Raw genomic sequence first — 9,998 nt, 5'->3', positions numbered from 1 at the left:
CGACCTCCATTTTCCTACTGGGCTGTGGCTTCTGGCGTCATCTTTCTCCTCCCATCCCTTACGACACTACTTGTGGGGCTTGCCCGGTAGGCCCTGGCGGTAAAATCCGGATTTTTCCACCCCTCCCTCTCTTCTCTCACTTTAACCAGATCTACCTTTCTCGACCCCGTTCTTCCAGTGGGTAGTCTCTAGAATGACCTTCAAACACTGTCTCCTAATAAGATTTTATAAAGATTGTTCTTCTAAATGTAAAGAAATCTGGGGTAGACTCAAACTAATGAGATGTTTTTAGGACTAGCGTAATTAACAATCGGCCGGATAATTTGGCCTCCGTCCAGCACGAGCCAAATTTTGAGGTCATGTGATCGCCTGGGATTAAACCTGGGATTTCACCGGCCAGCCACTGTGGGACAACGCTATCGCTATTTCCGGTCCCTAGATCGTAGCATAAACGTCACTTCCTTAGCAATGCACTTTAACCTGTTTCACGCACGCCTGCTACATTACAGTTTACGACGTAGTCTTTGTGATTTTTTGTGTGTTTTTTTCTCTAATCGCAAGAACATTAATGTTCCAACGATCCGCAAAAATATAAACCCCCAAAATGCATCACGCCCGCCTGGGACGGCGGGGCGGAGCTCGAGGTCACGTGACTGTCTAGGCCCGCCCCTCTCTGCAGCTGAAGATTTCCCCTCCCGCAGTGACAGAGCCTCTGCTTCGTGATCGGTACTGCTTCTGCACCTCGCGCCCGGGCAGGTGAGCGGCGACCGGTAATCGGTGACTGGTGGGGATAGGACAAGGGGTGGGAAGAGGAAGAGAAGGGAAAGTGTGAACGGAGGCCTCAGTTGTCCAGGGCTTCCTCCCCGCTGTCATCCTGCACTGACTGGGAGCTCTTTTCTCCAGTTCTCCTGACCCTCGCTTCCCCTACTGTGGTCGCCCCCGCAACCTAGGAGTGAGATGTCCACCTTTCCTGCGGTTGGGGATGAGTGCGGCCATTATGGTTCCCTACTTGGAGTCAGGGGCTTACTGTAAGTGGTTTTGGTTCAGCCATTTCTCAGGGTCTGCAGTAGTCTTCAGGTCCTGTTTCCGAAAGCCCATTCTTTGGCAGAGGCCCTACTCTGTATCTTCAGCCGCTGGCTGGGGAGCCGGGGAGGTAGGAAAAACCCTGGAGGCAGAGGCGTATCCGATGAGACAGGCTTGGGAGAGAATGTCACTGATGTGGCCCTCACTGCGGAGTCACTGTGAAGCTTTCTTCCGAATGTGCTTTCTCAGTCATTCTGAGTTTTTTATCTGACATCCCTGCGAGAGGCGTTTTGTAGATGTTCACGTACTTTGGTTGGGCCTGGAAGGGCCTTTTACCTTTCTCTTTTCTGATGTTATGGTGCAGGAAGGGAGAAAACAGTTGAAAGAATAAAGATATACTACCTTCAAAACAGGAGGTGTTGGTAACGCGACAGTCTCAATTGAATGGCGAGGTGTTGAAAGATGATGGTGTTGCGGCTTCTTGCTCTACAGGAGACCCAGACTAGCGTATGGGAAAGTGACTAGGTTTCCCCGAACGGGAAGTAATTCTTAAGAAACTGATGGGTTGGAAATATAATTAAACCAAATGTATTTGACCTGAAACTTAAAGGTAGGGAGGTTAAGTCGAGATATTGTTTACTTCATATTTTCAACCTTTGACATTCTTTTTTTTTTTTGCCATTTCTCCCTAAAATCCTACTTAATCACCACCCCCAATCAATTCCTTGACCAGTAGTAAATTTATATTAAGTAGCACTTGTATTCCTTCTTAGCTTTCCCTATTGTATAATTCCAAGGGACTTCTTCAGATTTTGATGAATAGTGTTTTGTGAAAATACAGAAACTATTTTGCTTAGGTTTTTGCCCAACCCAATGTAATCCCATTTCATATGTAATGTAGTAACCAGTGTTTTGACCCCAAACAGTGTGATTTAGGGAAGAGTGTTTTTCAGTTTGGGGTTAAACTCTTTTATTTACACCTCAAACTCAGGAAATCTTCTGGTTCTTTTAAATTGAAAGGCCTTACAAAAATGACAGATTTGATTTTTAAAATTTAATTTACACTTTTTTAAAATCTGAAAAGTCATATTCTCTATTAAACCTTGTAATTTTCTAGTCAGTGTAATGGAAGAATCCATTAAAAAGCTGAAAAGTGAGAAAGATGGAATGTTTTTGAGTAGTAGATGTGACTGGTTTTGGTTTTTTATATCATCCAAATTCTCTACAATAAACTGATTTTGTTAAAGTGAACAAAAGGTTAAAAATTCTAGCATAATATTAATTTAACAAAATATTTTTATAGTAATTTCAAAATCGAAAAACTGATCTATGGATGCTTCTTGCTGGAAAACTTAACTTTAAAAATGTTTTTTGCTTTCCCTAAGTAATAAAGAAGACCACTATTCTGATTTACAGTTTCAGCATTTGGTGCTGTTTTCCTAATCTATTGGTGTGTTTATGTAGCCATGCCTGCTACAAATATAAATATAGTTCCATCCATTAATTTGCTCCAGAGTGAAGTTCCCTGATCTCTAGAGGAGAGAAAAACATAAGCAGTGTTGCTTCATTGGCCAGGTGACATTCCATCAAATAGGACACATTTTTTTAAGAGCCCTAGAAGTCCAAACCAGTCCTGTCTGGGTGAGACCAAAGTAGGAAAGAGAAAACCAGCTAAAGAGCATTGAGTACTAGAGGAGAAAATGTCAATATGAAAGAGGTTGTGAATGAGTCTGCAATTTTACCGCACAATTTCCCCAATTTTAGGGAACTATGAAAGCAGTAGCTTAGACCACTAATGAAACTGGAAGCAGGAATTGGTGACTAAATTGCTCCTCAAGTTGAATGTGAAAAAGAGCTTTAACATTATGCATAATTCACACAGAAACAAACAAGTGATTTGAAGCTAGGAAGGCATTTCTGAAACTAGCTTTATCAGTTTATGAGTATTACATGGAGAAGCCTTAACATTCATTAGGGAATTGTGCTGTAGTCCAACAGTAAATGACCCACGAGAGTTTCTGTGTTAAGGTCCCTGACCCTGCTTATGTGCTTACTCTGAAGTCTTTCTTATATTTCACTGCCTTTATAGGTTATCACCGCCACCAAGAATGTGTTTTCTCCCCCTATTGGCAGAACTAGACATTTGGTCCTATAGACTATTACACAATATTTTCTATTCTGTTTTCACTTTTAGCACATTGTATTTAATTACTGTTGTCTGGGCTTTTCTTTAGTAAACCATAAAGCTCCTAGGAGTTCAAGGATAGTGTCTCTACAGTTGTGTCTTCAGAACCAGGATGCTGAAGTACCCAATGGGTCCTTAGTAGATTGTTTATTGACAATTGAATGGGAAGATTAAACTATTTTTAAACCTGTTGCAAATCATAGCTCCTTCTAAGGTTGTGCACTAGGTATTAGTTTTCAAATATAAATTGGTAATAATAACCATCTAAATCATGGTCAGAGGAATGGAGATAAACCAGATAGGTTTTATTAATGCACTGACCAACTTATTTTCACAGCATATGGTTACTAATAAGTATGGTTATCATCCAAGTATGAAAAGGAAGGGAAGAACAGTGAGTTGTACTTAAAAATATGGCTTTCTGTTAGGCTACAAGTGTTATAGCACTAGAGTTAAAATCAGAGGATCATCGGGGCGCCTGGGTGGTTTGGTCGGTTAAGCGTCCGACTTCGGCTCAGGTCATGATCTCACGGTCTGTGAGTTCGAGCCCCGCGTCGGGCTCTGTGCTGACAGCTCAGAGCCTGGAGCCTGTTTCAGATTCTGTGTCTCCCTCTCTCTCTGCCCCTCCCCTGTTCATGCTCTGTCTCTCTCTGTCTCAAAAATAAATAAACGTTTGGGGCGCCTGGGTGGCGCAGTCGGTTAAGCGTCCGACTTCAGCCAGGTCACGATCTCGCAGTCCTGGAGTTCGAGCCCCGCATCAGGCTCTGGGCTGATGGCTCGGAGCCTGGAGCCTGTTTCCGATTCTGTGTCTCCCTCTCTCTGCCCCTCCCCCGTTCATGCTCTGTCTCTCTCTGTCCCAAAAATAAATAAACGTTGAAAAAAAAAATTTTTTTTAAATAAATAAATAAATAAACGTTTAAAAAAAAAAATCAGATCATCATTCAGCCCTACCACTTTTTTTAAATAAAGTTGGGAGTGGGGGCTTAGAATTTGATACTTAGGAATTCTCCTCTCACAGGTATTGTGAGTTCAAGTGACATAAATCCTAGATAATCTATGTGAAAGTATTTTAAAAACTAAGTGGTATTTAAATGTAAAGCAATATAATATAGGCTTTATGAGAATAGGTTTCTCATATAGAGAATCATATAGACCTGGGTGCATGTTCTGGCCCTACCACTACTTTAGGCTGTGTGACCTTGGACAATTTACTTAATTTAAGCTAAAGTGTTCTATAGATGTATATTCTTTTTAAGTTTATTTATTTACTCTGAGAGAGGGAGGTAGAGGGAGACAGAATCCCAAACAAGCTCCACACTGCCAGCACAGAGCCCGCTGAGGAGCTCGAACCCACAAACTGAGATCATGATCTGAACTGAAATCAAGAGTCGGACGCTTAACCGACTGAGCCACCCAGGAACCCTTAAACTTAAATTTTCTTATATTTATCTCATAAGTGCCATTAAATTAGATCATGAATGCGGGAAGCCTAGTACATACTTTGTAAATTTTTGTTAACTTTACTCATGTCTGGCTTGGTTTTATATATTGAATTTTTAAAGGAGACTTAAGACATCCTATAAATTCAGGAACAGGTTTGGGGGTGGAGAAACAAGTAGAATTTGAAATGATGCTATTACCAAAAAATAGAGGACCAAGAAAAATGTACTTACAGCAAAGATTCTAAAAACAGATTTATCAATAGAAGCTGAGAAATATCAACATAAGTCCCATTATTTTGGCAACTGCAGTGACTTAATATCTTTAGAGATTTTCCAAAGCTTATGTTTATTAACATTGGAATCAATTTAAGGAAGTAGTTCTTCTGTTTCTAAATTTTTAGTCCTACAGTGTGTTATAGAAATATGTTAAAATTGTATGGAGCTAATGGGGTGCCTGCATGGCTCAGTTGGTTGAGCATCCGACTCGATTTCTGCTTGGGTCATGATCCTGGAGTTGTGGGATCCAACCCCTTATCGGGCTGTGCGCTGAGCATGGAGCCTGCTTAAGATTCCCTCTTTCTCTTCCTCTGCCCCCCTCCCCAGCTTGCATTCTTGCTCTCTCTCTCTTTCTCTCAAAAAAAAAATTTTTTTTTGTACAGAGCTATAGAGCAGGGACTTTGAGATTATGTTTATGTTTAAAAATTTTGCCTTTTACTTTACATGTTTTTATATCTTATTTTTATCCTCAGATGAAGTAGACAGGTATATAGAGAATATAATGGAGACATGAACTGAAGTAAAATATTCTCCCTTCTACATTGATGATTCACAAAGATTAGTGGCTTTGTATTGGAAAAAAATATCAGTAAATTAAATAATAATTGAAGTATAGTTATCATGAGTTTATGTTTCACCTTAATCCTGAAAAATTATTACTCATTTGTTCTAAGGAAAGATTTTATTAAGAGACTATTGAGTTTTCTTTAATGTCAACTTCTGTATTTGGTGAAATAAATTGTCAGTGTTTTCCATTTAATTTCTTTTTGTAGAAACTTTTAAAGTTTTACAGTTCTGTTTTTTCCTCTTGTGAAATGGAAGTGACTCTGGTTTGTATAAGTGTATTCTTTTATGTATGTAGTGCATACATATTATATATAGTGTAAATAAATACATATATATTTTTTGTGAGTTTGTATTTATAAAGGTAGATGGAATGAATGTATATTTTCACAGTATAGATTCTTCTTTTTACTTGAAACTATCAAAGCCATTTTAAAAATTAACTACTGTGAGTGAAATTAATGATTAATTTATTTGAAACTCCTTTTTATATTTGTAGTTATCTGTAGTTAATAAGTTTCACAACTGTCATTAGACTATTTTTAAAAATTGGTATTCATAGGTATTTTCAGATTTAATCTGTGATTTTTGTTGGTTTTTATTGGTATCAATATAACTAGCTTCTAACAGTAAAATTTTCAGTTTTGAATCTCAATGTTATCTATAAAAACTATTGTTCTTTTGGGGCATTTGGGTAGCTCACTTAAGTATCTTGGCTCCTGATTTCGGCTCAGGTCATGGGTTCAAGCCCCATGTCAGGCTCCATGCTGACAGTGCAGAACCTGCTTGGGATTCTCTGTCCCCCATCCCCACCCCCCACCCCGCCCCTCCTTCACTTGCACTGTCTCTCTCAAAATAAATAAATAAACAAATAAACTTTAAAAAGCTATTGTTCTGGTGATAAACCTTTTTAAAAATTATACCTACAACATGTCATGTTTTCTTTCTTTTCTGAATATTAAGTAAGCATATTTTATTGAAAACAAATGGTATGATGCAGAAGAGCTCCAGATATGTCTGAACGCTGAAAAGCAACCAGACTTTATGTTTTGTTTTAGTTATTTCTTAGTTAAATTTTTTAAATAGGAGTGTTATTTTATTATTTTTTTATTTTATCTTTTTTATTTGAAAGAGAGAGCAGGGGGAGGGGAGAGAGTGAGAGAGAGAAAGAGAGAGAGAATCCCAAGCAGTCTCCACACTCAGCACAGAGCCTGTGTGCGGCTTGAGCACCCACAACCCTGGGATCTTGACCTGAGCCAAAATCAAGAGTCAGGCACTCAACCTGACTAAGCCACCCAGGCACCCCAATGGAGTGTTTTTTTAAAGTAAAATAGAGGGGCGCCTGGGTGGCCGGTTGAGCGTCCGACTTCGGCTCAGGTCATGATCTCACCGTCCGTGAGTTTGAGCCCCGCGTTGGGCTCTGTGCTGACAGCTCAGAGCCTGGAGCCTGTTTCGGATTCTGTGTCTCCCTCTCTCTCTGCCCCTCCCCTGTTCATGCTCTGTCTCTGTCTCAAAAATAAATAAACGTTAAAAAAAAATTTTTTTTAAGTAAAATAGAGAAGACTAATTGGAAAATATTCATAAAATTCAAGAAACAGCATGATTAAAAAAAGAACTATGTAGTATTAATTGTATATACCTATTGGAAAAGTTGGAAGAAAATGCATCAAAATAAGTGATTATCTCTGGATTAGGAGATTAAAGAAAGATTTAGAATTTATTACTTTACCTTTTGTATACTTGAATTTCTACAATGAATAGTTATTGCTTTGGGCACTAGCATTTCCTTTTTAATTTGATATAGAGAATTAAGACATTTAAATAATGATTTCTTCTTAATTCTCTGAATATCTTAAATGAAAATGTTTCAACTTATCCAGATAACTGAATAAGTTATTTAATTTTATGGGTCCAGACATATTTTTAGGCTTATATAAGCAGAGCAAAATTTTAAAAGCAGAAGAAAATCCTAGCATATAAAGCAATTTAATATCTGACAAAGTGATATTTCAACCCACTGGGAGAAAATGGTGCATATATAATAAATATAACTGATATAACTTGTCTGTCTAGAAGAAAATAAAATTGAGCCGCTGCTTTGCAGCATACCCACACAAAACAATTTTGGAGGGATTAAAAGCTTAAATGTAAACAATAAAATATTTAAAATATTAATCTATTGAATTTTCTTTATACATATAGTCTAGATGTGGTAGTTTTAAGTGGCAAAGATAAAGGACAAAAGGCGAATTGAAAAAAAAAAATGTTTGAAATAACAAATACAGAGTGTAACAGATAGAGTTAACACTTATAAGACCTATTGCATGTTAAGTAAAAGTCCACACAATAGAAACATGGGTAAGCATATGACCAGAACTTCATAGAAGAGAAATCCAAACATTGAGCATACTTAAAAGAAAATGTATAACTTCACTAGTAATTGATATGCTAACAATGAAATATTATTTTATGACTAGCAAAAATTAGGTGGTAAACCTACTGCTCGTAGGGTTCTGCGGTAAAGGATTTTCTCGTAAGATGCTAGTGGAGATGTGAATTGTTACAAGTTTTTTTTAGTAAATAATTAGGGCAATATCTGTTAATATTGAAAATATATGTTCTTCCATTGAACATTACCACTCCATGGAATCTTTTCCTTAGAAATAAAAACACCAGGTGTGCGTGGGTGGCTCAGTCTGTTGAGCATCCGACTTCAGCTGAGGTAATGATCTCATGGCTTGTGGGTTCGAGCCCCCCGCATCGGGCTCTGTGCTGACAGCTCAGAGCCTGGAGCCTACTTCGGATTCCATGTCTCCCTCTCACTGCCCCTCACCCTGCTCGTGCTCTCTCTGTCTCTCTCTCTCTCTCTCTCTCAAAAATAAATAAACATTAAAAAAAAACTAAAAAAAAAAAAAAAAACAAAAGAAAAACACCAGGGGTGCCTGGGTGGCTCACTTGGTTGAACATCCAACTTCAGCTCAGGTCATGATCTAATGGTTTATGAATTCAAGCCCCTCATCAGGCCCACTGCTGTCAGTGCAGAGTCCACTTCCAATCCTTGGTCCTTCCTCTCTCTCAAAAATAAAAAAAAGAATAAAAAGAAATACCAGTAACCAAGCATGCATTTAGGTGAGTGTTGATTGCAGCAATGTTTTGTAGTAGCAAAAGCCTGGGAACAAAGGGAATGCCTGTCAATAGGGTATTAGTTGTATAAATCATGGCACAGGCATATCATGGAATATTTTTGCAGTTATTAAAAAATGGGAGTTAAATACTGATGAGTTGAAAGGATCTCCATCATGTATCTTAAGTAACAAAGGCAAAGTTAGAGAAATGTATATAATGAGATCCCATTTTTATAGAACAGTTGAAAAACACTTTGAGTTTTGTATATGCTTGTACAGTTGTTAACATTGGAGGGAGGAAATAAGCAAAAGAAAAAAGAAGGAAAGAAAAAAGGGTATCCACAATAACATATGTATGTAAAACTACCTGTTTGTGTGTCTACAAGATGAATTGCAGGAACGGATAGTCACCAGAATGTTTAGCAGCCATCTCAGAGTGGTTGGATGGGCATTTCAGGTGATTTTTACTTTTTTCCTTACAGTTTCCTATATTATGTCTTTTTATTTTTACAACAAATATGTAGTGTTTGTTATTAGAAAAAAAACTATTAACGTTTTATTTTTTAAATGTTTTTATTTATTTTTGAGACAGAGACAGAGCAAAAGCTGGGGAGGAGCAGAGAGAGAGAGGGAGACACAGAATCTGAAGCAGGCTTCAGGCTCTGAGCTGTCAGCACCGAGCCCAATGTGGGGCTCAAACTCGTGAACCACGAGATCACGACCTGAGCTGAAGTCGGACAGTTAACTTACTGAGCCACCCAGGCACCCCAAAACTATTAACATTTTAAAAAATAAAAGTTCTGATAGGTCAAAGAAGGAATCAATAAGGGGGGAATACCACTTGACCAGAAATGGCAAATGTCTGAAATATTTTTTGCCTTAATTAGTGTGATGTCTGAGATGAAAGTGTGTTATTTATCCTGATAACACCATAAATTCTCCTTAATTTTGTATATGTGATAACCATTGGGTATCCAGTAAGAAATTGTCATTAAAAATGTGTAGGAAAACCATAGGCATTAGCAGATCGGGTTGCAAATAAACATTTTGTTTTAGTTAATCAAAACAAAACAAAACCCTAGGTACAAGAGTAATTCTCCTTAGGAAAGCTTCAAATAAGAATGTCTTTTTTCTTTTCTTTTTCTTTTTTTTTTTTTAAAGTAAGCTTCACTGTCCTTGTGGGGCTTGAACTCATGACCCTGAGATCAAGAGTCACATGCTCTACCCACTGAGCCAGCCAGGCGCCCCTCAAATAAGAATGTCTTTAAAGAGGCAAAATTAAAAGTATTTACAATTATTTAATACTTTATTTCAGTCCTTTTAAGAGGCTGAACTTAAATCATTCAGGCTGTGATAGAACATGGCAGCTGCTTTAGAGTTGGA

General features: G+C 38.0%; 1 protein-coding gene across 2 annotated transcripts in view; it reads left to right on the top strand.

The window, feature by feature from the left end:
* The first annotated feature begins 8 nt into the window (after positions 1–8).
* ATP6V1A (ATPase H+ transporting V1 subunit A) overlaps positions 9–9,998 on the top strand; it is a 67,199-nt gene continuing 57,209 nt past the window's right edge. Inside the window, exons 1-2 of one of the 2 annotated variants that reach the window (XM_047874462.1) lie at positions 9–86; positions 562–756. The gene's annotated coding sequence lies outside the window, so the exon portion shown is untranslated. Of the gene's footprint in view, positions 87–561; positions 757–802; positions 1,029–9,998 lie in introns of those variants that run through there. The other variant, XM_047874463.1, reaches the window with a different exon arrangement.

Source organism: Prionailurus viverrinus, chromosome C2, assembly GCF_022837055.1.
Source record: "Prionailurus viverrinus isolate Anna chromosome C2, UM_Priviv_1.0, whole genome shotgun sequence".
In the NCBI taxonomy this organism is placed as follows: domain Eukaryota; kingdom Metazoa; phylum Chordata; class Mammalia; order Carnivora; family Felidae; genus Prionailurus; species Prionailurus viverrinus.
Note: the sequence above shows the minus strand (reverse complement) of the source record. Positions and strands in the feature narration are given on the sequence as shown.